The sequence below is a fragment of the Leptodactylus fuscus genome, chromosome 1 (genome assembly GCF_031893055.1).
Source record: "Leptodactylus fuscus isolate aLepFus1 chromosome 1, aLepFus1.hap2, whole genome shotgun sequence".
Taxonomy (NCBI): Eukaryota; Metazoa; Chordata; class Amphibia; order Anura; family Leptodactylidae; genus Leptodactylus; species Leptodactylus fuscus.
The window spans coordinates 12,825,783-12,853,173 of record NC_134265.1 but is presented as its reverse complement, the minus strand read 5'-3'; the positions used below and the strand labels follow the sequence as shown (position 1 = coordinate 12,853,173).

At 42.6% G+C, this 27,391-nt stretch overlaps 1 pseudogene; it reads right to left on the bottom strand.

Moving 5' to 3' along the window:
* LOC142191103 (uncharacterized) overlaps positions 1-27,176 on the bottom strand; it is a 602,426-nt pseudogene extending 575,250 nt beyond the window's left edge.
* Between the last annotated feature and the right edge of the window lie 215 nt (positions 27,177-27,391).

The following is a 27,391-nucleotide window of genomic DNA, read 5'->3' as shown; positions in this document are numbered from 1 at the left end:
AATAAAAGCTCCAGGTCTGTGAGCGACCACCTACCTCCTCCTGTACAGTGACTGTGGTGACAGGACCTGTGGTGAGGTCACAGGTGTGGGAGGAGTCAGGGAGTCACATGATCAGGTCCTGCTGTTACAGCTTCATATGCTCAGGATAAAGGACCTGTGATGATGTCACATGTGGGTGGAGTTAAGGAGTCATATGACCCGGTGTTCCAGGGCTTGTGATGGTAAAGGCAAATACAAATACAAAAAGCTTTATTGGCACAACCGAAAACACAATTGGTATTGCCAAAGCTAAGAATGGTTGGGTGGGTGAGGAGTTGGCGTGGATTGGGTGGTTTGGAGGTACAGTAGTATTTGGGGTCTCTTCGTTCTTGTTTGGAACATGTGGGTATGGGCGGGTGTAGGGTGGGTGGGTGATTCGGTGGGTGATAAGGGAGTATAATAGTCTTTGGGGTCTCATTTTCCCCTCATTTGGTGGCAGGTGGACACGTATTGGGCAGCGATCTCCACAGTGGTCTCTTCTTCTCCCAGTCTGGGATGTGGGCAGAGAGTCTATGGAAGTGGATGGCCCTCGTTGGTGCAGTGTAGCAGGAAATGGGTCTCGTCTTCTAGGACCTCAAGGTCACAGTGTTGGCACAGTCTGTTCTCCTGTGGCTTGTACGACTGCCTGTGCCACACTGTTTCAATCTCTAGGCTGTGGGCAGTCAGTCTGTATCGGCACAGGGTTTTTCTGTGTTTGGGGTGGGGTATATTCTCCAGGTAGGTGGCCATGGTGTAGTTCCTTTGCAGTGACTGGTATACGGTGAGTTTCTTTGAGTTATTTATTTTGTTTCTCCATTCTTCGATGTATTGCTCTTTGTTTGCTTCTATGGTCACCTTTATTTGGGCCTTGGTCATTGCCTGTTGGTGGTTCTGGTTTGGCGGTTGGCTGTTTATTGGTTGGGGGGTGCTGGGTTTGTTCCGAGTTCAGCGACTTAGCCAGGCTTGGTGGTAGAAGTCGGGGTTGCTCCCCTGAATGTGTGCCTGGAATGCTAGTGCCCTCTTCTGCTTGGTGAGCCAAAGGGGGAGCCTACCTAGCTCTGCCCAGCATGCCATGTTGAAGGTACTGCGATGGATATGGAGCAGGTATTTGCAGAACTCCAGGTGGAAGATCTCTGTTGGGCTGGAGTCCCATTTTGCTGGTCTGGGTAGGTGACTTGGCCCCAGATTTTGCTGCTGTAGAGAAGGATCGGAGAGATGACTGCGTCAAATATCTTCAGCCAGACCCTCATCAGTGGTTTGAGGTAGTACAGCTGTCTTCTGATCGTGTAGAAGGTTCTGCAGGATTTTCCTTTCATGGTTTCTATTGCTGCTTTAAAGCTTCCTGATTGGTTGAGCTCCAGCCCCAGGTAGGTGTAGCTGTTGGTTTTCTCCAATGTGGAGCCATTTAGCGTGAATTTTGGGATGGGGGCTTTATTGTGGCCCTTCTTCTGGAATACCATGACTTTGGTCTTCTTGTGGTTGATGGGTAGAGCCCATGTTGTGCTGAAATTTTCCAGCACTGACAGAATGTCTTGGAGGTCTTTCTCGGTGGGGGACAGGAGTAGGAGGTCATTGGCATATAGCAGGAACTTCACCTTCCTGTCGTTCAGGGTGAGGCCTGATGTTGGTGATGCCTCTAGGGCTGCAGCCAGTTTATTGATGTATATGTTGAAGAGCGTTGGGCTCAGGCTGCAGCCCTGTCTGGCCAGTTGGAAGTATGTTGTCCTTTTCCCGTTCACCTTCACACAGCACTGGTTTCCGGTGTAAGAGTTCTTGATGACATCATACGTACTTCCTCCTATTCCACTCTCTAGGAGTTTCAGGAGCAAACCTGGGTGCCACACTGAGTCGAACGCTTTCTTAAAGTCCACAAATTTTTTGCCGCTTCTGATACTATGGATGTGGGTCTTGATGAAGCTGTGCATGGTGTAGATATGGTCCGTGGTGTGGTGGTTTGGCATGAATCCTGCTTGGCTCTCGCTGAGGACCCCGTGTTGTGTGAGGATTCTGTTATTGATGATGCTGTTGAACAGTTTCCCTAGCGTGCTGCTGACGCAGATCCCTCTGCAGTTGCTGGGGTCGTAATGGTCCCCGTTCTTGTAGATGGGGGTTATGAGGCCTTTGTTCCAGTCTCGGGGGGAAGTGTCTTGTATTGAGGATGAGGGTGAATAGTTTTGCCAGTGCCGCATGTATTGCTGGGGGGCTGTGTTTAATCATCTTTGGTAGGAGGCCGTCGGGGCCGCTGGCCTTTCTGCTTTTCAACAGGGCGATTCTTTCTTGTATATCTTTTATGGTGATTGGTGAGTCCAAAGGGTTCTGGAAGTCCTTGATGGCCTTCTCCATATCCCTCAGTTTAGTGATTATCTGTTGCTGTTCTGGGGTTAGGTCTTCTTCAGGGATGTATACTATACTCAGTAAGGACTTTCTGACCTTAGACGGTCACATGACATTTTCTAGTCACATGACTGTGTGGGCGTATCTGTGCTTGTAAGAAGATGGTTGTGACTAGATCTTATACTCCTTAGGACCTGCTCCTTATCATTTATAGTATTTAGCTGCCTCAGTGTGATTCATTTCCCATTACTGGTAAGGACTAGAGATGAGCGAACAGTGAAATATTTGAGATTCGATATTCGTTTCGAGTAGAGCCTCAATATTCTACTACTCGATTGAATATCGAATCCCATTATAGTCTATGGGAAAAAAAAAATGCTCATTTCAGGGGAACCACTATTCGACTAAAGGAGAGTCACCAAGTCCACGAATAGCAGGAGAAGAGTGTTTAAGAGGCGTGCTGTGCAGTTAAAGCGCACGGACCCCATTATAGTCTATGGGGTTTGTGCGCTTTAACTGTACAGCGCTTGCAGTTGCGCTGATAAAAAGTCAGCTCCTTCGTAACATCAAGCCGCCAGCTCTCCTGACTAGCAAGGACAAGCCTGCTGCAGAACCAGCATTGATTTGCCACAGGCTCGTCCTTGCTAGTCAGGAGAGCTGGCAGCTTGATGTTACGAGGGAGCTGACTTTTTCTCATAGGAATGAATTGACCAGCGTTGATTGGCCAGTGTACAGCATTTGGCCAATCAACACTGGTACTGCCGGAGGCTCGTCTGTAAGAAGTCGGAGTCTAAAATCGGACCACAATGGAGACTGCTGCTCTGTGCTGTGCTTGCTCAGCCAGAGAAGTACTCTATGCTGTGGGCTCAGATCCACTATACCGTGAGGATGAGCTACTACTGGACGGTCAGCAGCTACTGCCAGCCAAAATCTGGAGGAGACATCCGACGCTTCCTTCGGTAGGCGGAAAATTAGTGATGAGGAGAGTGGCGTGGGAGCTGGTGTTGCGAGCAGTCAGTCTCCTGGCTCAGACACCATTGAGGAGGACATTACTGACGCGCAGGCAGTACCCAATGATGTAACCGATCACAATTGGGAGCTGGGTTACGAAGTTGTTTCATCATCATCGGGAGAAGAGGGTGGCAGCTTGCACATGAGGCAGTGGCACAGCCAGCAAGTTGGTAGTGTGGCCAGGAGTCAGCAGGGTGGAAGCAGTGGGAGATCGGGAGCCAAACGTGCCACCTGCTTTGCAGGAGTCTATCTGCCCAGAAAGTAGTGGTGCAGGGGTTCACGGAGGCAGTGGTGGTAGCAATCAATCAGTGCAGAGTGTTGGGGTGAAATCACCTACTCGGCGATGTGGTAGGTTTTTGCTAAGCCACTGGGGAAGATGAACGTGGCCATATGTCAAATCTGTGGGCAGAAGTAAAGCGTGGCCAGGGTGCCAATGTTGGACAAGCAGACAGAGGTACTCCCCTGTGTAACTTCAATGTTAGCCAGTGGCAGTTCATGTGTGACACCTGTAATTTGCTCGTGCCCACTGAGGAGGCCACTTTATTTATCAGAAGCCAGGACTATGGGATGAACAATGTCATTCCACTGATTCTTTTCCTGGAAAAGATCCCGGTAAATCTGGTTGATCAGGGGACTAGAGATGTGGCATCTACATCTCACGGTCACATGAGCCCTGTGAAAGCTGAACTGGAGGATGAAGAGGACATTGGAGCACAAGCAATATGCAGTGAAATTTAATGATTTTTCTACACAAGTGACAGGAGAGGAGGAGCAGGAACAGCCAGAAAACCATGAGGGAGACAGGGCAGATGACCCAGACACGCTGTGGCAGTATGCAGTGGAGATTTATGCAGGGAGTCCCTCCGAGTCACTTGTGCAAATGGCCCCATGCATGCTCACTTGCTTGCGTACTGACAGCTGAATTGACACCATTTGGTAGGGGGATGACTACTAGCTCTCCACCATGTTAGCCCCTCGCTACCGGTCAAAAAAGAGGGCTTGTTTTACACTCACTGATAGGAAGGACAAACTGAACTACTGTAGAGATATCCTATGTAGTCAGTTGGCTGCTGCCTATCTGTTCTATCATCCATCCTCTCGCAGGTCTGACGGGGAGGACCCGGGGCACTCACCTTGCACTGCCATGGCTGCTGTGGGGGGAAGGGGGGAGTAGGAGCAGTAACAGCTCCATTAGTTGCAGCCTGATCCTAGATTTGCTGATGAGCAGCTTTTTTCACCCACATAGTGAAGGCATACTGGGCAGCCATACTGGATTTGTGGCTGCAACTTGCCGAGTTTGCCCTGGAAAAGCTGTCCTGCCTGGCCAGCAGTGTGGCATCAGAGCGGGTGTTTAGTGCGGCGGGGGCCATAGTTACCCCAAGGAGAACTCGCCTGCCCACCCAAAATATGGAGAGGCTGACCTTTGTCAAGATGAATCAGGTGAGGATCAGCCAGGATTTCCACCACCAATGCCTGATGCATCAGATTAAATCATCCATTCTGCCTCAATCAAACTTTGACAAAAGAGACCGGTTTCTTCTGGCTACCTGTCTCCGCTACTATTCTGATGCTGCCAACTGCCTGATGCCACACATCTAATGCCAAGTGCTCCTTCTTAGAGCCAACATTGTGGGTTTGTGCCACCCACTTCCCCACTTCATCACTGGGTCACTCTGTGGCTACCTAAGGCTGCTGGCACCTCCACATTATGTTAGGGAGCGTTCACACTACCGTCGGTGTCCGACATGTAGTGTCCGCTCCTAGTGTCCGCTCAAAATCTGTCACGGACACTAGGAGCAGACACTAGATGTGTCCGTGACACCTGTCATTCACTTGAATGGGCATCGGGTGCGTTCTTTTGCACTCCGTGCCTGTCCTTCCCTGTCCGCAAGAGAAGATGTCCGACTTCTCAAGCGGACAGAGGAACCCTGCATGCAGGTGCAATTGGAGAAAAAATGCATTTGCGCCATTTTCTTATGGGTTTAATTTTTACAGCGTTCACTGTTTGATACAAATGACATGTTACCTGTGTTCTACGTGTCAGTACGAACGCGGTGATACCAAATTTATATAGTATTTGAAAGGTTTTGATACTTTTAAAAAAATGATAAACTTTGCAAAATAGAAAAAAAAAATTGTGTCATCATGTTCTAACACCTGTAACTTTTTCATATTTCCATGTATGGAGCTGGTTGTGGTGTCTTTTTATGCGGGACAAGATAACGTTTCTATTGATACCATTTGGGGAAAGATCTGATGGTTTGATCACTTTTTATTCAATTTTTTATAGGAGGCAAAGTGTTGAAAAAAACGCTTTTTGGCTGTTTTTATTTTTTTTGGCGCTACGCCGTTCACAGTACAGGATAAATGTTTTAATATTCTAATAGTTCGGGCATTTTGGAGTGTGGGGATACCTAATATGTTTATGTTTAATGTTCTTTAATTACTTTTATAGCTAATCTAGGGAAAGGGGGGTGATTTGAACTTTTATATTTTTTTTATTTTTTTAATACTTTTAAAAACTTTTTTTTTTCTTCTGTTACATTTATGATCAGACCCCTTAGGTACCTTGAAACCTAGGGGGTCTGATCGCTCATACTATTCACTGCAATACTACAGTATTGCAGTGAATAGGAAAATCGCAGCACTTCTATTAGACGCTGCCTATGGCATCGTCTAATACAGTGATGGCGAACCTTTTTGAGACCGAGTGCCTAAACTGCAACCCAAAACCAAATAAATTATCACGGAGTGCCAACACGGCGATTTAACCTTAAAACTCTGTGGGTCCACAATTGCGGACCCACAAATTACAGTCATGTGACTGGGGCTTTACAGATCTTGTACTGAAAGGTAAAGGTCTCTGCATTCTGTACTTTTAAACAATTAATTTTCACTATTTACATCGCACAGGATCTGTTTTATAGTTACCGTGCAATGTTATTACATCCTGTACTAATTTCACGTCTGCTATAAAACAAATACTGTGTGATATACATAGTGAGGGGACCCCACACAGTACAATCTGCCCCTCAGTGGCCCCCCACACAGTACAATCTGCCCCTGTGGCCCCCCACACAGTACAATCTGGCCCACAGTGGCCCCCACACAGGATTATACCTGTATACTCCACAGTAGCCCCCTCCCACACAGCATGAACTGGTCCACAGTAGCCCCCTCCCACACAGCATGAACTGGTCCAAAGTAGCCCCCTCCCACACAACATGAAATGGTCCACAATAGCCCCCTCCCACACAACATGAAATGGTCCAAAGTAGCCCCCTTCCACACAACATGAACTGGTCCACAGTAGCCCCCTCCCACACAACATGAACTGGTCCACAGTAGCCCCCTCCCACACAACATGAAATGGTCCACAATAGCCCCCTCCCACACAACATGAAATGGTCCACAGTAGCCCCCTCCCACAGAGCATGAAAGATCCACAGTAGCCCCCTCCTACACAACATGAAATGGTCCACAGTAGCCCCCTCCCACACAACATGAAATGGTCCACAGTAGCCCCCTCCCACACAGCATGAAATGGTCCAGAGTAGCCCCCTCCCACAGAGCATGAAAGATCCACAGTAGCAGCATAAAATGGTCCACAGTAGCCCCCTACCCGCACAGCATGAAAGTCTACAGTAGCCCCCTCCCACACAACATGAAAGGTCCACAGTAGCCCCCTCCCATACAGCATAAAATGGTCCACAGTAGCCCCCTACCCACACAGCATGAAAGTCTACAGTAGCCCCCTCCTACACAACATGAAATGTCTACCGTTGCCCCCCTCCCCTGACAGTGCAAACAAACACAATATAGTTACCTGAAGAGCTGCCGGGTGTTCTCTCTTCTGTTCACTGCGCGCGCTGATGACTTACGTCATCACGCCCGCGCTTGTTCAGAGGTCACACTCTGTAGTCAGTGTAGGCCGCGTAGTATGCGTGGCCTACACTGAGCTACACTGACAGCTTTCAGCTGGATGCCCATTTGCACAACCAGATGAAGGCAGCGATCGCTCACTAACGGGGAATCCTGCATCGGATTCGCCGTTAGTGAGCGATCAGGGCGACAGCACGCGTGCCAGCAGAGGGGGCTCTGCGTGCCCTCTCTGGCACGCGTGCCATAGGTTCGCCATCACTGGTCTAATAGATCTCGGGCAGAGACAAGCCTGGAAGCCTTCAATAGGCTTCCGGCTGTCATAGCAACCGATCACCGCCCTCATGTGACGTTCAGGAGGGCGGCGATCGGCGAAACATGGCGGCGCCCGTGCCGCCGTTTACACACTGCGGTCACGTTTGACTGCAGTGTGTAAAGGGTTAACAGCAGCGATCGGCTCGGGCACCGACCGCTGCTGTTATTGGCAGGTCCTGGCTGTATGGTACAGCCGGCATCTGCCGTGTATGGAGCGAGCTCAGCGTGTGAGCTCGCTCCATACATCCCCATGCGACCCATGATGTACAGTTACGTCAAGGGTCGCTAAGGGGTTAAGCATCAGCAATACTGATGGATTACTGACCAAATCCTGACTGAGTGAAGGAGGACTCTACTTGTATAAGAGACTAATCTGATCACCTTCTATGAGGAGGTCAGTTCAAGACTGGACATGGGTAATGCAGTAGACGTGGTGTATCTGGACATGGGTAATGCAGTAGACGTGGTGTATCTGGACATGGGTAATGCAGTAGACGTGGTGTACCTGGACATGGGTAATGCAGTAGATGTGGTGTATCTGGACATGGGTAATGCAGTAGACGTGGTGTATCTGGACATAGGTAATGCAGTAGATGTGGTGTATCTGGACATGGGTAATGCAGTAGACGTGGTGTATCTGGACATAGGTAATGCAGTAGATGTGGTGTATCTGGACATGGGTAATGCAGTAGATGTGGTGTATCTGGACATGGGTAATGCAGTAGACGTGGTGTATCTGGACATGGGTAATGCAGTAGACGTGGTGTATCTGGACATGGGTAATGCAGTAGATGTGGTGTATCTGGACTTTTCAAAGGCTTTTGATACTGTTCCACATAAACGGTTGGTATGCAAAATGAGAATGTTGGGACTGGGGGAAAGACATATGCATTTGGGTTAGCAACTGGCTCACTGATAGGAAACAGAGGGTACTTGTTAATGGTAAATATTCAGACTGGGTCACAGTCACCAGTGGGGTGCCACAGGGGTCAGTATTAGGTCCTCTCTTGTTTAATATCTTTATTAATGACCTGGTAGAGGGTTTACACAGCAGGGTGTCCATATTACAGAGCAGAGGTCCATATTACAAAGCAGGGTCTCCATATTACAAAGCAGGGTGTCCGTATTACAGAGCAGGGTGTCCATATTTGCAGATGATACTAAACTTTGTAGGGTAATTAATAATGAGGAGGATAGTAGAATATTACAGGGGGATCTAAGGAAACTGGAAGCATTGGGGGAGACTTGGCAAATGAAGTTTAATGTTGACAAATGTAAGGTAATGCACTTTGGTCGACGTAATAAAATGTCTGACTATGTACTAAATAGTAAATTACTGGGTAAGACTGCCAATGAAAAAGACTTAGGGATTTTGGTGGACAGCAAGCTTACCTTTAATGACCAGTGTCAGGCAGCTGCTGCCAAGACAAATAAAATTATGTTCACACTTGGGAAAAAAAGGGGGGGGGGAATGTGGATACACAGCCTCCCAGCAGTGATAATCGTGGAACTACATTTCAAGTCTGAATGGGAGTCTATACTCACTAATTGCTCTCTGAGTCTAATGAAGTTGATCATTCGGTATGAGGAGGACAAATTAGGGAAGCTCAATGCTGACATCACGTCTACTAAAGAGGAATTTTTCAAGTTTAAACAACATCAGGACTTTGATACAAATTACAACAAAATGCAAAAAAACATCAAAGATTTGGAGGATAGGATCGCGGATATGAAGAAATCAAAATACAATCGAGACAAGACGGATTATGACAAGGATCAAGTTTATCATTGGCATGATCTTAATAGATCTTCTACACCGCGTTCCATACTTAGACAAAACAGGGGAATGAATAAACGTCGGAAAATACAACACAATGTTTCTTTTAGTTCATCGGAGTATGACTCTGAGGTCTCAGACTTTGGTGGTTATTCGGACACTAGAAAAACTTTGACATCAGCAGCGTCTTTTTTAGAGGGAGGAGGGAGAAAACCGGGTCCCAACGGATCGGGAGATCGACCAACAAACACAGACGACACAGACACAGAGCTGGTCGCAAACACGGCAAAAAATCGCTATCAGACCAGAAGAAATCGCAGGATTTAACTATACCTGCTGATATGCGGAATCCATCACAGGAATTTGATTCATCTGCCAAAGGAGGAACAAGTGGAATTATAACGTCTACTGTCACGAGTAGTGTGTTAAATTTATCTACAACACACTTGGGGGAGATGGATCTAAAGCTCTTATCTAAGGGCTTGGGGTTTGTACCATCATGTAGGTTTGATTTATTTGACACACTACTCGATGTCAATCACTTTGTCAGAAATTTAACTGTCAAACGACATTTTTATACAGAGAGTCATGAGGATCGACGTACAAGGTTAGATCCTGGTAGAACTAATGAATTTGGTGATCTTATGTTCAATGAACAATGTTGTATGTTAGATCTGCAGGAATTAGCTGACAAGGACACATCATTGGATATAAATATGCGTGTCAATACGAAAAACCCCTCCTATTACCCATTGATGTCCAGAAGTCCAGTGTTAGATCAATTTCAATCTATGGTGGAAAGGGACCTGACAAAATTATCTAAAGAAACCTCTACGGTTTCTATTCCAGATAATTTGTCCAGACAGGAAAGGATTAGTCTCTCCAAATTACAATCCAACAAGGATATAATTATCCGAGCGGCGGATAAAGGGGGACTAATAGTAGTCATGAATAGTGTTGATTATGAGAAGGCGGCCTATGTAATACTTAATGACACAGATACATATAGGCGCCTTCCCTCAGACCCCACTCAGGTTTTTTCAGCTACTCTGGACAAGATTTTGGAAGAAGGTTGTAGGCTCGGTGTTTTTACGGAGCCAGAGGTTAAATACTTGAAGCCGAGGTGTCCGGTCACTCCATTGTTTCACGGGCTTCCCAAAGTCCATAAGAATGTTTTTCCCCCTCCACTGAGACCCATCATATCCGGCATCGATTCATTAAATGAAAAATTATGTCAGTGGATAGATGGCATATTACAGCCTCTGGTCAATAGAGTGCCTGGGTTCATAAAGGATACTAAGGAGATGCTCAGGATATTTGATGGGTTTCAGTGGAGGGGGCAATACAGATGGTTATCTAGCGACGTTGTTTCACTTTATTCTTCAATACCCCATGCTGTTGCCATACAAGCTTTAACATTTCATTTAAAGAATTTTTCGGGTCTGTCTTCTCACAATTGTGAATATATTTTGGGGGTGGTTCATTATTTACTTACGCACAATTATTTTTCTTTCAATGGTGAATTTTTCTTACAGACACGGGGTGCGCCAATGGGGGCGAAATTTTCGCCCTCATTGGCGAATCTGGTGATGGCATATTGGGAGCACCTTTATATCTACAACAACAAAAATCCATATAAACAGGCAATAGCATGGTTTGGACGGTATATAGATGACCTTCTGATTGTGTGGTGTGGGGAGGACCGAGACATTTCGGCTTTCATGGATTATGTTAACGATAATGACTTTAATCTGAGATTTACACACAATGTTAAGGACGTCAGTATAGATTTCTTAGATATTACCCTATCTGCTGACAGCAAAACTGGTAAAGTTAGAACTAGCCTCTATAGGAAACCCATGTCCGGTAATACCTTACTGCATGCCAACAGTCAACACCCTGCCCATACGAAAAACTCTTTGCCCTTGGGTGAATTAATTAGGGCTAGACGAGCATGCACGACAGAGGATAGCTTTCAGAAAAATAGATTGGAAATTGGTAGGAGGTTTAGGGACAGGGGGTATCCGCGTTGGACCATCAAGAGAGCGGAAGCAATTGTGGCGGGGTATGATAGAAAAACCTTACTTGCCCCCAAACACACCAGTACAAAGAATTCTGATGATACTAATATTTATTTTTCTACTACTTTTAGTCACAATTACCACCAGGTTGTGGACGTTATCAAGAAAAATATGCCCATCTTATACCAAGATGAAATCTTGGGTTCTATTCTGACATCAAGGTGCAAATACATCTCCAGGAGGGGTAAAACTCTTGGTAATATGCTCTCACCCAGTTTGTATGTTAATCATTCATCTGTTCAAAGTGAAACGTGGTTACACCTTAAAGGTTTTTTTAAATGTGGCACCAGCAGGTGTAACATGTGCAAATTTGTTGATAAAACCTCTATATTTGAGGATTCAGAGGGCAAACGCACATACCATATAAAACATTTTTTGAATTGCTCTAGCACTTATGTGGTGTATATGGTTACATGCACAGATTGTAATAAGAAGTACATTGGATGCACCACACGCGCTTTGAAAGTGAGGATGGCTGAGCACATTTACAGTATTGTCAATAAGAACTGTACAAAGTCCACAGGAGTATCTCACCATTTTATAGATAATCATGATGGTGATATTAGTACCTTTTCTTTTAAGGCTATTGATCAAGTAAGAAGATTACCTCGAGGAGGTGATCGGGAGCATCAGTTAAAATTGCTGGAAGCCAAGTGGATATTTAGATTAAATACACGTTTTCCACAGGGCTTAAACAGGAGGAATGATCTGTCCTTTATTTATTAACAACAATATAAATTTTTGGAATATTTACTGGTGAGAGTTAAGTGTGGTTTGCATATATTTGTTTCTGATTCACCTATACATGTTTAGGGGTGAAAAGTTTTTACCCAACTTAAATACTCCTATTACAATCAATGGTACTTTATCATGGGTCCAGCATTATTCTGTATAAATTACAGCTTTTAATGTTGAGTCCTAATTTCATTTCCTCCTCACAAATAATGTCAGACGTGGGTGTACGTAGGTTACTCCATATATGGGTATTGTATCCATTATGATCTAACTAGTCATTAATATACACGCATTAACCCTTGGGACCATATGAAAGTTGTGGAAAATGGACACTATTGTTTAAAAAGAGTTTTTTGTGGCACGCATGTACATTAATTGGAGCAGCATGGCAGTTAACATCTGCGCATTAACGCTCTCGTAGACATGGGCGCCATATTTGTTACGGGTATGGAGGAAATAACGTGCGACTAGAGCTTTTGCTGCACATGCGCATTAATGTAATGAGTTTCGTAATTGACGCAGGCGCATCAGCACCCCGGGTGACATGGACGCCACATTTAGTATTGGCATTGAGGAGGTAATGCAATGTAAGGATTCCACTACTTTATTTTATGGATAGGATACTGTAAGAGTGTCATTCATCATGATAGTCAGATGGGGTGGAAATACATACACTCATGCGCAAGTCATGTTGAGTGTTTATGGGTTCCATATTTACTTGTGGATTTCGGTGCTAATATATATTGGGTTTATACTTACCTGCAGTTTTCTGAATTTCTACATACTTTTTACTAATTTCCACTTTTTCTCTACACTAGAAAGAATAATGTTTGGCTTGAACCAATGATCGTTTTTTGATATACGGACATGAGGAGCCATCATTATAAGGATTTGGCATCCGATGTGGAATATGGGATTTGTTTTTCTCCTTTTTCTTCTGCATTTGTATTTATTATGTCAAAACCTATGAGCCACGATATCATCATACCAGTGGATATACCTATAGCACATGTACTTCAATTTAGTATTGTTACGAGAAAGTTACGTAAACATATCACTTTGTAATTTGTATTTGCTAGCATATATTGTTTTTATTCTTTGTGTGTTGTTTGTTGGATGTAATTATGTATATTTAGTACAGCTGCATTTAACACCAGCAGCTTACGTATTTAAACTCCACGGTCAGTCAACTAGATGACTATGACTAAGAAAGCTATGCTTTCGAAACGCGTCAGTCAGACCTAGTGCTAGTTTTTAATTTTTTGTTCTATACCATCTATGTCTGTGGGATGCCTTTTAATGTGGCCATGCGCCATTTAATAAAGTGAAAGATACAATTTCAAGACACGCTGGACCTTCAATTTTTTATTACGTTCATTGTCAAATAAAATTATGGGATGCATCAAAAGAGGTCTAGATTCTCATGACAAGGACATAGTTATGCCTCTATACAAATCACTGGTACGGCCACACTTAGAATATTGTGCACAATTTTGGGCCCCGATATACAAGAAAGACATAAGTGAACTAGAAAAAGTGCAAAGACGGGCAACCAAAATGATTACGGGAATGGGTGGACTGGAGCACAACGAGAGATTAACAAACTGGGGGTTATTCAGTTTAGAGAAAAGACGTCTATGGGGAGATCTAATAACAATGTACAAATACATGAAAGGACAATACAAAGAACTTTCTAAGGATATTTTTACTCCTAGGCCAGTGACAGTGACAAGAGGTCATCCTCTACGTCTGGAGGAGAGAAGGTTTCACCAGAAACATAGAAGGGGATTCTTCACAGTAAGAACAACGAGGCTCTGGAACTCTCTGCCGCAGGAAGTGGTGATGGCAGATTCACTGAACAAGTTCAAAGTGGGCCTGGATGCCTTTCTTGGAGAGAAAAATATAATGGGTTATGGTCTCTAGATTTTAAGGACACGTTGATCCAGGGTTTTATACTGACTGCCAGATTTGGAGTCGGGAAGGAATTTTTTCCCTGAAATGGGGCAATTGGCATGAGCCTCATGGGGTTTTTTGCCTTCCCCTGGATGAACACTGTAGGGGATTGTAGGATTATAGGTTGGACTTGATGGACTAATGTCTTTATCCAACCTCATCTACTATGTAACTATGTATATACACCATTATATATACTATACTCTATACAACACTATACTATATACACCACTATATACGCTATACTATATACACCGCTATACTCTATACAACACTATACTATATACACCACTATATACGCTATACTATATACACCACTATACTCTATACAACACTATATACACTATACTATATACACCACTATATATACTATACTATATACACCACTATATATACTATATACACCACTATATACACTCACCGGCCACTTTATTAGGTACACCATGCTAGTAACGGGTTGGACCCCCTTTTGCCTTCAGAACTGCCTCAATTCTTCGTGGCATAGATTCAACAAGGTGCTGGAAGCATTCCTCAGAGATTTTGGTCCATATTGACATGATGGCATCACACAGTTGCAGTCGCAGATTTGTCGGCTGCACATCCATGATGCGAATCTCCCGTTCCACCACATCCCAAAGATGCTCCTCTATTGGATTGAGATCTGGTGACTGTGGAGGCCATTGGAGTACAGTGAACTCATTGTCATGTTCAAGAAACCAGTCTGAGATGATTCCAGCTTTATGACATGGCATTGCATTATCCTGCTGAAAGTAGCCATCAGATGTTGGGTACATTGTGGTCATAAAGGGATGGACATGGTCAGCAACAATACTCAGGTAGGCTTTGGCGTTGCAACGATGCTCAATTGGTACCAAGGGGCCCAAAGACTGCCAAGAAAATATTCCCCACACCATGACACCACCACCACCAGCCTGAACCGTTACCGATACAAGGCAGGATGGATCCATGCTTTCATGTTGTTGACGCCAAATTCTGACCCTACCATCCGAATGTCGCAGCAGAAATCGAGACTCATCAGACCAGGCAATGTTTTTCCAATCTTCAATTGTCCAATTTCGATGAGCTTGTGCAAATTGTAGCCTCAGTTTCCTGTTCTTAGCTGAAAGGAGTGGCAGCCGGTGTGGTCTTCTGCTGCTGTAGCCCATCTGCCTCAAAGTTGGATGTACTGTGCGGCGTTCAGAGATGCTCTTCTGGCTACCTTGGTTGTAACGGGTGGCTATTTGAGTCACTGTTGCCTTTCTATCAGCTCGAACCAGTCTGGCCATTCTCCTCTGACCTCTGGCATCAACAACGCATTTCCGCCCACAGAACTGCCGCTCACTGGATGTTTTTTCTTTTTCGGACCATTCTCTGTAAACCCTAGAGATGGTTGTGCGTGAAAATCCCAGTAGATCAGCAGTTTCTGAAATACTCAGACCAGCCCTTCTGGCACCAACAACCATGCCACGTTCAAAGGCACTCAAATCACCTTTCTTCCCCATACTGATGCTCGGTTTGAACTGCAGGAGATTGTCTTGACCATGTCTACATGCCTAAATGCACTGAGTTGCCGCCATGTGATTGGCTGATTAGAAATTAAGTGTTAACGAGCAGTTGGACAGGTGTACCTAATAAAGTGGCCGGTGAGTGTATACTATATACACTATACTATACACACCAATATATATACTATACTATATACACCACTATATATACTATACTATATACACCGCTATATATACTATACTATATACACCACTATATATACACTATACTCTATACAACACTATATACACTATACTATATACACCACTATATATACTATACACACCACTATATATACTATATACACCACTATATATACTATATACACCACTATATATACTATACTATATACACCACTATATATACACTATACTCTATACACCACTATATACACTATACTATATACACCACTATATATACACTATACTATATACACCACTATATATACTATACTCTATACACCACTATATATACTATACTCTATACACCACTATATATACTATACTATATACACCACTATATATACACTATACTCTATACACCACTATATACACTATACTATATACACCACTATATATACACTATACTATATACACCACTATATACACTATACTATATACACCACTATATATACACTATACTATATACACCACTATATACACTATACTATATACACCACTATATATACTATACTATATACACCACTATATATACTATACTATATACACCACTATATATACACTATACTCTATACAACACTATATACACTATACTATATACACCACTATATATACTATACACACCACTATATATACTATATACACCACTATATATACTATATACACCACTATATATACTATACTATATACACCACTATATATACACTATACTCTATACACCACTATATACACTATACTATATACACCACTATATATACACTATACTATATACACCACTATATATACTATACTCTATACACCACTATATATACTATACTATATACACCACTATATATACACTATACTCTATACACCACTATATACACTATACTATATACACCACTATATATACACTATACTATATACACCACTATATATACTATACTCTATACACCACTATATATACTATACTATATACACCACTATATATACACTATACTCTATACACCACTATATACACTATACTATATACACCACTATATATACACTATACTATATACACCACTATATACACCATACTCTATACACCACTATATATACTATACTCTATACACCACTATATATACTATACTATATACACCACTATATATACACTATACTCTATACACCACTATATACACTATACTCTATACACCACTATATATACTATACTATATACACCACTATATATACACTATACTCTATACACCACTATATACACTATACTCTATACACCACTATATACACTATACTATATACACCACTATATATACTATACTATATACACCACTATATATACCACTATATACACTATACTTTATACACCACTATATACACTATACTATATACACCTCTATATATACTATACTATATACACCACTATATATACTATACTCTATACACCACTATATACACCACTATATACACTATACTATATACACCACTATATATACTATACTATATACACCACTATATATACTATACTATATACACCACTATATATACTATACTCTATACACCACTATATATACTATACTATATACACCACTATATATACTATACTATATACACCACTATATATACTATACTCTATACACCACTATATACACTATACTATATACACCTCTATATATACTATACTATATACACCACTATATACACTATACTATATACACCACTATATACACTATACTCTATACACCACTATATACACTATACTATATACACCACTATATACACTATACTCTATACACCACTATATACACTATACTATATACACCACTATATACACTCATCGGCCACTTTATTAGGTACACCATGCTAGTAACGGGTTGGACCCCCTTTTGCCTTCAGAACTGCCTCAATTCTTCGTGGCATAGATTCAACAAGGTGCTGGAAGCATTCCTCAGAGATTTTGGTCCATATTGACATGATGGCATCACACAGTTGCAGTCGCAGATTTGTCGGCTGCACATCCATGATGCGAATCTCCCGTTCCACCACATCCCAAAGATGCTCCTCTATTGGATTGAGATCTGGTGACTGTGGAGGCCATTGGAGTACAGTGAACTCATTGTCATGTTCAAGAAACCAGTCTGAGATGATTCCAGCTTTATGACATGGCATTGCATTATCCTGCTGAAAGTAGCCATCAGATGTTGGGTACATTGTGGTCATAAAGGGATGGACATGGTCAGCAACAATACTCAGGTAGGCTTTGGCGTTGCAACGATGCTCAATTGGTACCAAGGGGCCCAAAGAGTGCCAAGAAAATATTCCCCACACCATGACACCACCACCACCAGCCTGAACCGTTGATACAAGGCAGGATGGATCCATGCTTTCATGTTGTTGACGCCAAATTCTGACCCTACCATCCGAATGTCGCAGCAGAAATCGAGACTCATCAGACCAGGCAACGTTTTTCCAATCTTCAATTGTCCAATTTCGATGAGCTTGTGCAAATTGTAGCCTCAGTTTCCTGTTCTTAGCTGAAAGGAGTGGCACCCGGTGTGGTCTTCTGCTGCTGTAGCCCATCTGCCTCAAAGTTGGACGTACTGTGCGGCGTTCAGAGATGCTCTTCTGGCTACCTTGGTTGTAACGGGTGGCTATTTGAGTCACTGTTGCCTTTCTATCAGCTCGAACCAGTCTGGCCATTCTCCTCTGACCTCTGGCATCAACAACGCATTTCCGCCCACAGAACTGCCGCTCACTGGATGTTTTTTCTTTTTCGGACCATTCTCTGTAAACCCTAGAGATGGTTGTGCGTGAAAATCCCAGTAGATCAGCAGTTTCTGAAATACTCAGACCAGCCCTTCTGGCACCAACAACCATGCCACGTTCAAAGGCACTCAAATCACCTTTCTTCCCCATACTGATGCTCGGTTTGAACTGCAGGAGATTGTCTTGACCATGTCTACATGCCTAAATGCACTGAGTTGCCGCCATGTGATTGGCTGATTAGAAATTAAGTGTTAACGAGCAGTTGGACAGGTGTACCTAATAAAGTGGCCGGTGAGTGTATACTATAATCTATACACCACTATATACACCACTATATACACTATACTATATACACCCACTATATATACTATACACACCACTATATATACTACACTATATACACCAGTATATATACACCACTATATACACTATACTAAATACTCCAGTATATATACTATACTATACACACCACTATATACACTATACTAAATACTCCAGTATATATACTATACTATATACACCACTATATATACTAAACTATATACACCACTATATGTACTCTACTATATACACTAAACTATATACACCACTATATGTACTCTACTATATACACTAAACTATATACACCACTATATATACTATATACACCACTGTATATACTATATTATATACACCACTATATAAACTATACTCTATACACCACTATACTATATACACCACTATATATACTATAATCTATACACCACTATATACACTATACTATATACACCAGTATATATACTATACTATTTACACCACTATATGTACTCTACTATATACACTAAACTATATACACCACTATATATACTAAACTATATACACCACTGTATATACTATATTATACACACCACTATATATACTATACTATATATACCACTATACAGGCTCTCTGCAGCCAGGAAATTGCTGTTTTTTAATGTGATTCACCGCAAATTAATTCAAATCGAGCCAAATCTTTTCCAAGAATTCATCGAACTGGCTGAAGTGAATTTTGAAAAATTTGCTTATCTCTAATTAAGACCTGCTTTCTGCTCTGATTCCACAATGGGAATATTTCATAGAAAAGGAAGCAGAAAAAGGTGGCAGTGCTCCAAAAAAACCAAAAGTACAAAATAGCTGCCAGCACTATGGCCCGGCACTAGGAGGACAGGAACATGAATGTACTATAGATGGTTCACACGGAGTAAAGTGCCGTGTGATGTGGCACGTATACGCAAAATCATGGCCGCAAAATAGCGGCACTTTACACCGTGTGAACCCTCCCTAAGGGTGCATTCACACTACGTTTCCTGAAGCTTATTCTGAACGTAAATCACGTTCAGAATAAGCGGTGTATAAAGCAGCTCCATTCATTTCTATGGGAGCCGGCATACGAGCGCTCCCCATAGAAGTGAATGGGCTGCTTCTTTCACTCCGTGCAGTCCCATTGAAGTGAATGGGGAGTGCCGGCGTGTACGGCTCGGCATGAGCAGAGCTTGCCGTATACGCTGGCACTTCCCATTCACTTCAATGGGACTGCTCGCAGTGAAAGAAGCAGCCCATTCATTTCTATGGGGAGCGCTCGTATGCCGGCTCCCATAGAAATGAATGGAGCTGCTTTATACGCCGCTTATTCTGAACGTGATTTACGTTCAGAATAAGCTTCAGGAAACGTAGTGTGAATGCCCCCTAACGGTGCTGCTCTCACCCATAATGAATGTATCCCCTTACAGGGATTCTACCATTTAAAACTTTTTTTTGTTGTAGTTGACACGTCGGAATACCCTTAAGAAAGGCTATTCTTCTCCTACCTTAAGAAGTCTTCTTCGCCCCACCGTTTGGTGAAAAATCTGTTTTTCGTCGGTATGCAAATGAGTTCTCTCGCAGCACTGGGGGAGGCCCCAGAGCTCAAATAGCGCTGGGGGCGTCCCCAATGCTGTGAGAGAACTCTCTCCTGCGCTGCCTCCAGGGGTCTACTTATTACATCCCCATATTGTGCTGCCTGTATGACGTAAGTGAATTGTTGGTTATGTTATTAATATGTTTACACTTAGTCCTAACAGCAGCACAAGTATACCCCCCTCCCACCTTAGAATATTATTGTTTTTTATTTATAACCAACACAGTGGGGGAGGTCTCTTGTGGGGGGGATATCACTTAATTATTATGCAAAATCCCACCTGTCCTACCAGCATACATGAGCAGAAATACCCCATATTGTGCTGCTGTTAGACTTAAGGGAAAACAGATTAACCACATAATCAAGGATTGTCTGCTGGTTAGAGGGATCCCATGTACAGAACAACTCTGAGACACCGACAGCACTTTCTTCTCTACTTGTCTGAGGAGGAGATGGTCGTCCATTTGCCAATTGTTAGGGTCCATTCACACGGAGTAAATGCAGGCTCATTTTGGCAAAAACACTTGTAAAAATAAGACTCCCATTCACTTTGATGACATTTTTTTACACGTGTAAAAAAACATATCAAAATACACGTGTAAGGCTCCGTTCCCACGGAGTAACGCACCGCTCATTCTGACACGTATACATGTGTCAGAGTAATGAACAAGAAAATAAAAAATAAAAACCCGGGATATCTATAGAGCGCTACTGTGTGACAGTAAAACAGAAGCCAATTGCATGCAAAAGTAAAACCAAATAATTGAGTCTTTATTGATTCCAATTGACAGTAGAAAAATAGGCAAAATGTAGGCTACGCGTTTCGACGCCGAACGGGCGTCTTCCTCAGGCCAAGATGTCCTGAACTGTCAGAGCATGGGAATCAGCTCAGAGTAAGAGTAAGGCGCTTCAAAACAGAACCCATTGACTCCAATGGGTGCCGGCAAAATAATGCGGCGTTTACGATCCACGCTCCCATTGAAATCAATGGGCGTATACGTTCCGCAAAATCTCACACGGCGTATACGTGCCAGGTCACGCAGCACGTTACTCCATGTGAATGCACCCTTACTGAGGTAAATGAGCAAGAAACAAATCCAACAGCAGGAGGCGCTAGACACATGTATTTTAATCATTATCTTACATCATTTAGAAAACATACAATATTTGTGTGACGACCTCTTTCAGGTGTAACTGTGCATAGACCTGAAAATCTTTACACTGCAAATTTTGTGCACATAAAGATGAGTTGGTTGTAATAATGATTTTCATGGACGGAGAGACATTGAGAAAAAAATCCTAGCCCATTACTTCACACTACTTTTCTGTCCATGTGCTATTCGTGAAAAATTTCGACATCACATGGTCTCATTGTAGTCAATGGAGCCATTCACACGTGTGTTGTTTTTTATGGATGGAGGGACATTGAGGATAATAATCAAACAAATTCTGAAGTATTCTGAACATGAATATGGCTTCTATCCTGTGTGAGTTGTTTGATGTTTAACAAGATCTGAGTTACGAATATAACATTTCCCACATTCTGAACATGAATATGTCTTCTCTCCTGTGTGAGTTCTTTGGTGTAACGCAAGAGTTGACCTATGCGCAAAACATTCATCACATTCAGAACATGCAAATGGTTTCTCCCTAGTGTGAATTTTTTCATGTTTAACAAGATTTGATTTACATCCAAAACATCTCCCACATTCTGAACATGAATATGGCTTCACTCCTGTATGAATTATTTTATGTTGACTAAGAGTTGAGCTATCTTTAAAACATTTCCCACATTCAGAACATGAATATGGCCTCTCTCCCGTGTGAGTTCTTTGGTGTAAAACAAGAGTTGATCTTTCTGCAAAACATTTGTCACATTCAGAACATGCAAATGGTTTCTCCCCCGTGTGAATTTTTTTATGTTTAACAAGATTTGATTTATATGTAAAACAACTCCCACATTCTGAACAGGAATATGGCTTCTCTCCTGTGTGAGATCTGTGATGTCTAACAAGATCTGATCGATCTTTAAAACATTTCCCACATTGAGAACATGAATATGGCTTCTCTCCTGTGTGAGTTCTGTAATGTCTAACAAGATCTGAATTACAAATAAAACATTTCCCACATTCAGAACATGAATATGGCTTCTCTCCTGTGTGAGTTCTTTTGTGTTTAGCAAGAACGTATTTATCTGCAAAACATTTTCCACATTCTGAACATGAAATTTGCTCCTCCCCTGTGTGAGTTCTTCGATGTTTAACAAGATCTGAGTTGTGAGCATAACAATTCCCACATTCAGCACATGAATATGGCTTCTCTCCTGTGTGAGTTCTTTGATGTCTAACAAGATCTGAGTAACGAGTATAATAGTTCTCACATTCTGAACATGAATATGGCTTCTTTCCTGTGTGAGCTCTTTGATGTATAACAAGATCGGAAGTATGAGTAAAACATTTTCTACATTTTGAACAGGAATATGGCTTCTCTCCTGTGTGAGTTCTTTGATGTATAGCAAGGGCTGAGGGTATATCTGGGGTAATGACATATTCTTCATATGGATCTTGTTTGATACCATGATCCTCTGCTTTATCATCTGTAGATATCAGATGTCCCTCTGAGCTCCTGGTACAGCCATCTGTGATAAATAAAAAGGATTTTACTATTTTTTAAAATAATCTCAAAAACCAATTCTATTGATATTTTATAGAGTCCATGAAAAGATATTCCAAAAAGGGGCAGCCCATTAACTTGTCTCCACTGTCTATGTGGAATGACCAAATGTTCACAACTGAACATGGATTACATGCGCTTAACTATTGTCATGTGTTTTCAGATTTGTGGTGCCGCTTATCTTGAATTGACACCACTTATCTTTCTTACATCCGCCTGCCACCACTGCCTATATATAATATATATATGATATTATTAGTCACATGTGTGCAGTACATATTTAGTAATCATGTATGAAGATTTAAGGAGATCCTTTACCCTAAGCTTCTGTTTATACCGATAGGTTGGTCATACATGTGTTCTCTAAATTCTTGCTTTGCTAAAGTCATCTTATCCGATGTCCCCATCGCTGACTATATACAGACCATGAGAGCTAAAATATAAAACTTTTCTTATATATCTTACTAATATAATGGCGTAATATCTCGTGTAGCCCCTCAACTCAAAGTATCTAAAATATATCGAGCTAATTGATTCTCATTTGTCCTAATTACATTCTGGCTGATTCAATGTATATCATCAACAATGGAGTGACATATGTGCCAAGTCATAGCTCGCATTCTTGACTGGCACCGCTCAGTGAGCTCTAAACTCTTGGTTGCCCTGGAGAGGTCTCTGAGCCCACTCCCTCTCATTGCTCGCCCATGTTTTCATAAGCGTTTTTTGGTCAGACAGTAAAACTAATATGCTTCCTTTTGTCACTTAACAGACACTTGGATCTTGCTGACTCTACGGTGCTGTGTAGAAGCTCTTCCGAATTGAAGGCACTATGACCCCAATCTCGGGCAAACCGGACTTCCCTGCCACTCTTCACGCCTCTTTTCTCTTCCACACTATGGTGTCAACCTACCTTTAGTTTCCTTCATGTTATGTTGGCCTACTCCATTTTCCCCCCGATCTGAGCTGCTCACTACGACCCCCAGACCCTGGACTCTATTGCCTCTCACTGGCAGTTCACCCAGCTTTCCCATCCTTATAACACTCTTAAGACATCTCATAATCTTCATAGGACATTGTTGCTTTTTGAGCGTTTGTGCCTTTCACCTACTGCTCCGAACCATACAGTCTCGCTTATTTATGGCACGCGTATAAATTATTTATTATTTATTTATTATGCTTACTTATATAGCGCCATCATATTCCGCAGCGCTTTACAGACATTGATAGTCACTGTCCCATATAGGGCTCACAATCTACATTCCCTATCAGTATGTCTTTTGGTGTGTGGGAGGAAACCGGAGTACCCAGAGGAAACCCACGCAAACACGGGGAGAACACACAAACTCCTTGTAGATGTTGTCCCTGGCAGGATTCAAACCCAGGACTCCAGCGCTGCAAGACTGCAGTGCTAACCACTGTGTGGTCTTCAACTTTCCAAGTGTGTTACAAGTTCTCTATATCTTGTACTGCACAGGAGGTGAACTATAAGATGCTCTCCAGATGGTACAGAGTCCCCTCTGTCCTTCATGAGATTTACCCCTCCACTTCGGACCAACGTTGGAGATGTAACATTGACCAGGGCGCGATGGCGCACGTCCGGTGGGGATGTACACTCCTACGCCCCTTTTGGATAGATGTCCGTCTTATCATTCAGACTGACACTGACATTGCTTTACATGATGACCTTGCTCCTCTCTAACTTTCTGCATAAGTTTAGGAAGCACACCCGCAAGTTATTAGGTTTCCTGTTAGTAGCGGCAAGGTCCGTTATCCCTACACTGTGTCACTCCATGACGTCTCATTCTCTGATGTCTTGTCTTCAGGAGGTCTTATGCATACACAGCATGGAAAACCAACTGGCAAAGCTGAAACATAAAGATGGAGCCCCCCAATAGACAGGGCTCCTGTGGAACCACTTTTACTACTCTTCTGAATTCCAGTCTGTCTTCCCCTCTAGGTCCTCTTGACCCCCCCCCCCTCGTCACCTTTCTTTCTTCTTTTTTGAACTGACACGAAGCATCTTTACCATCGTTGTTTTTGATTTGAGAATACAGCTCTGCTGCGATAGTTATTGTTTCCCTCCCCCCCGTGTTCCTCTCTGCTCCCCACCTGCCATTTCTTATTTCCCCCCCACCTTCCTCTCCATTCCCTAACTCTCCCTCCACCATGCCCACCTCTTATTGTTGATGCCTCATTTGACCTGTTTTTTGTGATATAATTAAAATTTCAATTAAATTCTTAATGTTAAAAAAAAAAATTTAAAAAATCTACACCAGTTTACTTCATTCTCCCCACTGAAAACCCAAACAGCTAGGTCAGTTCCGGTATATATGTGTATGGAGAGGTTTACAGGAAATGTGGCCGAATAGTCAATCTACATACAATCACCTGCAATAGCTCTTGGATCTATGAGCTCTTCATCTCAACTGCACATGTATCTGTTTTCAATGGGGAGAGGGGATTAAACCGCAGCAAGAAACATCTAGCGGTAGCTTTAATCCAAGGAGACAGCAGCTGATATAGAAGTTGCCCTCATTCACATAGACATATTGACATATACCTATAGCAGTATCACATTTATATTCATGTATTACTTGTATTCAGCTGGATGTGGGAATATACAAAAAAAAAAGGAATAGGTGGCTGTTCTGTGGTACATTCAGTGGTGACTCCTCACCTGGGCGGTTCCCTGTAGGAATGTCCTCCTCACACTCCTCATCACCACTCACATAGGGATCTTCCTTTATCTTTACGTCTATAGCATAAATAATGTTCAGGTCTTTATCCTGATGGAAATGTTGTGAAACAAAGAAAGAAAGTCAGTAGAAAATTTTAGATGAGCAAAATATTAATTTGAGACAAATAGCTGTAGGTCTCCTAGAACAAGGACAAAGATTCTAGAGGACAAATCAAGGAGAACCTCAAGAACTTCCTATAAATGTATATTCAGCATGGCTAGACGTAGCTCAGGAGATCAGATTCTACCAGATACATCCGGGGTTGTTTGTCTCAGGGGAATTAAAGGATCAGATCGGCAGAAATCCAACCTGATGGTTCCTTATTCCAACCAGCAGTCTCCATAACCAGAAGATTGTGAGAAGATCCAGACAACATGTAATGTCTATGGTCAGCTTTATCCTCCATCTCCACCTCTCATTACACAAGTATAAACCATCTAATACTGCTGGAGAACCCAAGACTGACCACAAGGACTTCACCGCCCGTCTACACATCATAGGGAATATCTCCATCTACCTGATCATCCTGTGGAAGAAGAGGACTGGGACATCTCTCCGGTGTTGTCCTCTTACTGGATCTACCTGTAGGAAACACAGACAGGGACTGAATTCATTCTGTACATACAAATAATGGAAGTCCATGTGTATATAGTCATGTCTATTACCTGCTGATGTGAGGGGCTGGTGGTCCTCCATCATCACCTCCTTGTACAGATCCTTGTGTCCTTCTAAATACTCCCACTCCTCCATGGAGAAATAGACAGCGACATCCTGACACCTTATAGGAACCTGACAACACAATGATACAGTCATCACCCCGACCCCTCCAGGTACTGTATAATGTCCCAGCATTCCCAGCAGTGTCACCTCTCCAGTCAGCAGCTCCAGCATCTTGTTGGTGAGTTCTAGGATCTTCTGCTCATTGATCTCCTCCTGTATCAGGGGGTGAGGTGGAGGCCCTGGGTATGAGCTCAGGGTTCCTATCCATCCATCAAATACAAGGGTCTGACAGCGCCCACTAGAGGTCTTCTTCACTACTGTGTATTCCTGGTTATGGGGAGACACATTAATAAATCTCACTACATACATGTCCAGAGTCCATCACCTCTCCAGTCCTATCATCTGTTATTACTATAGATAAGAATGATGTAATGATGACATCATCAGAATCTCTCACCTCTCCAGTAAGCTGGTAGATGATCTCTAGGGTGAGATTTAATAGACTTTCCGCCATCTTGTTCCTGTCTCTTTCCATCCTTGATGGATCAATCAGGAATATTCTCTTACATAGAACCTGAATGGAGAGAAGATGAGACAATGTAAAAACCTCATGTAATAAATAGGATTAGTAGGGAGTATAAGGGGGGCTCCCGCTTCAGGCTCTAGTATGTGAAGATACATGGCACATTCCTCCTCAGTATCAGTCTCTTCTCCTCCACTAACCTGTAATGTAGAACGAGCGCCCTACACCGGGGAGACAAACCTAGGCTGGT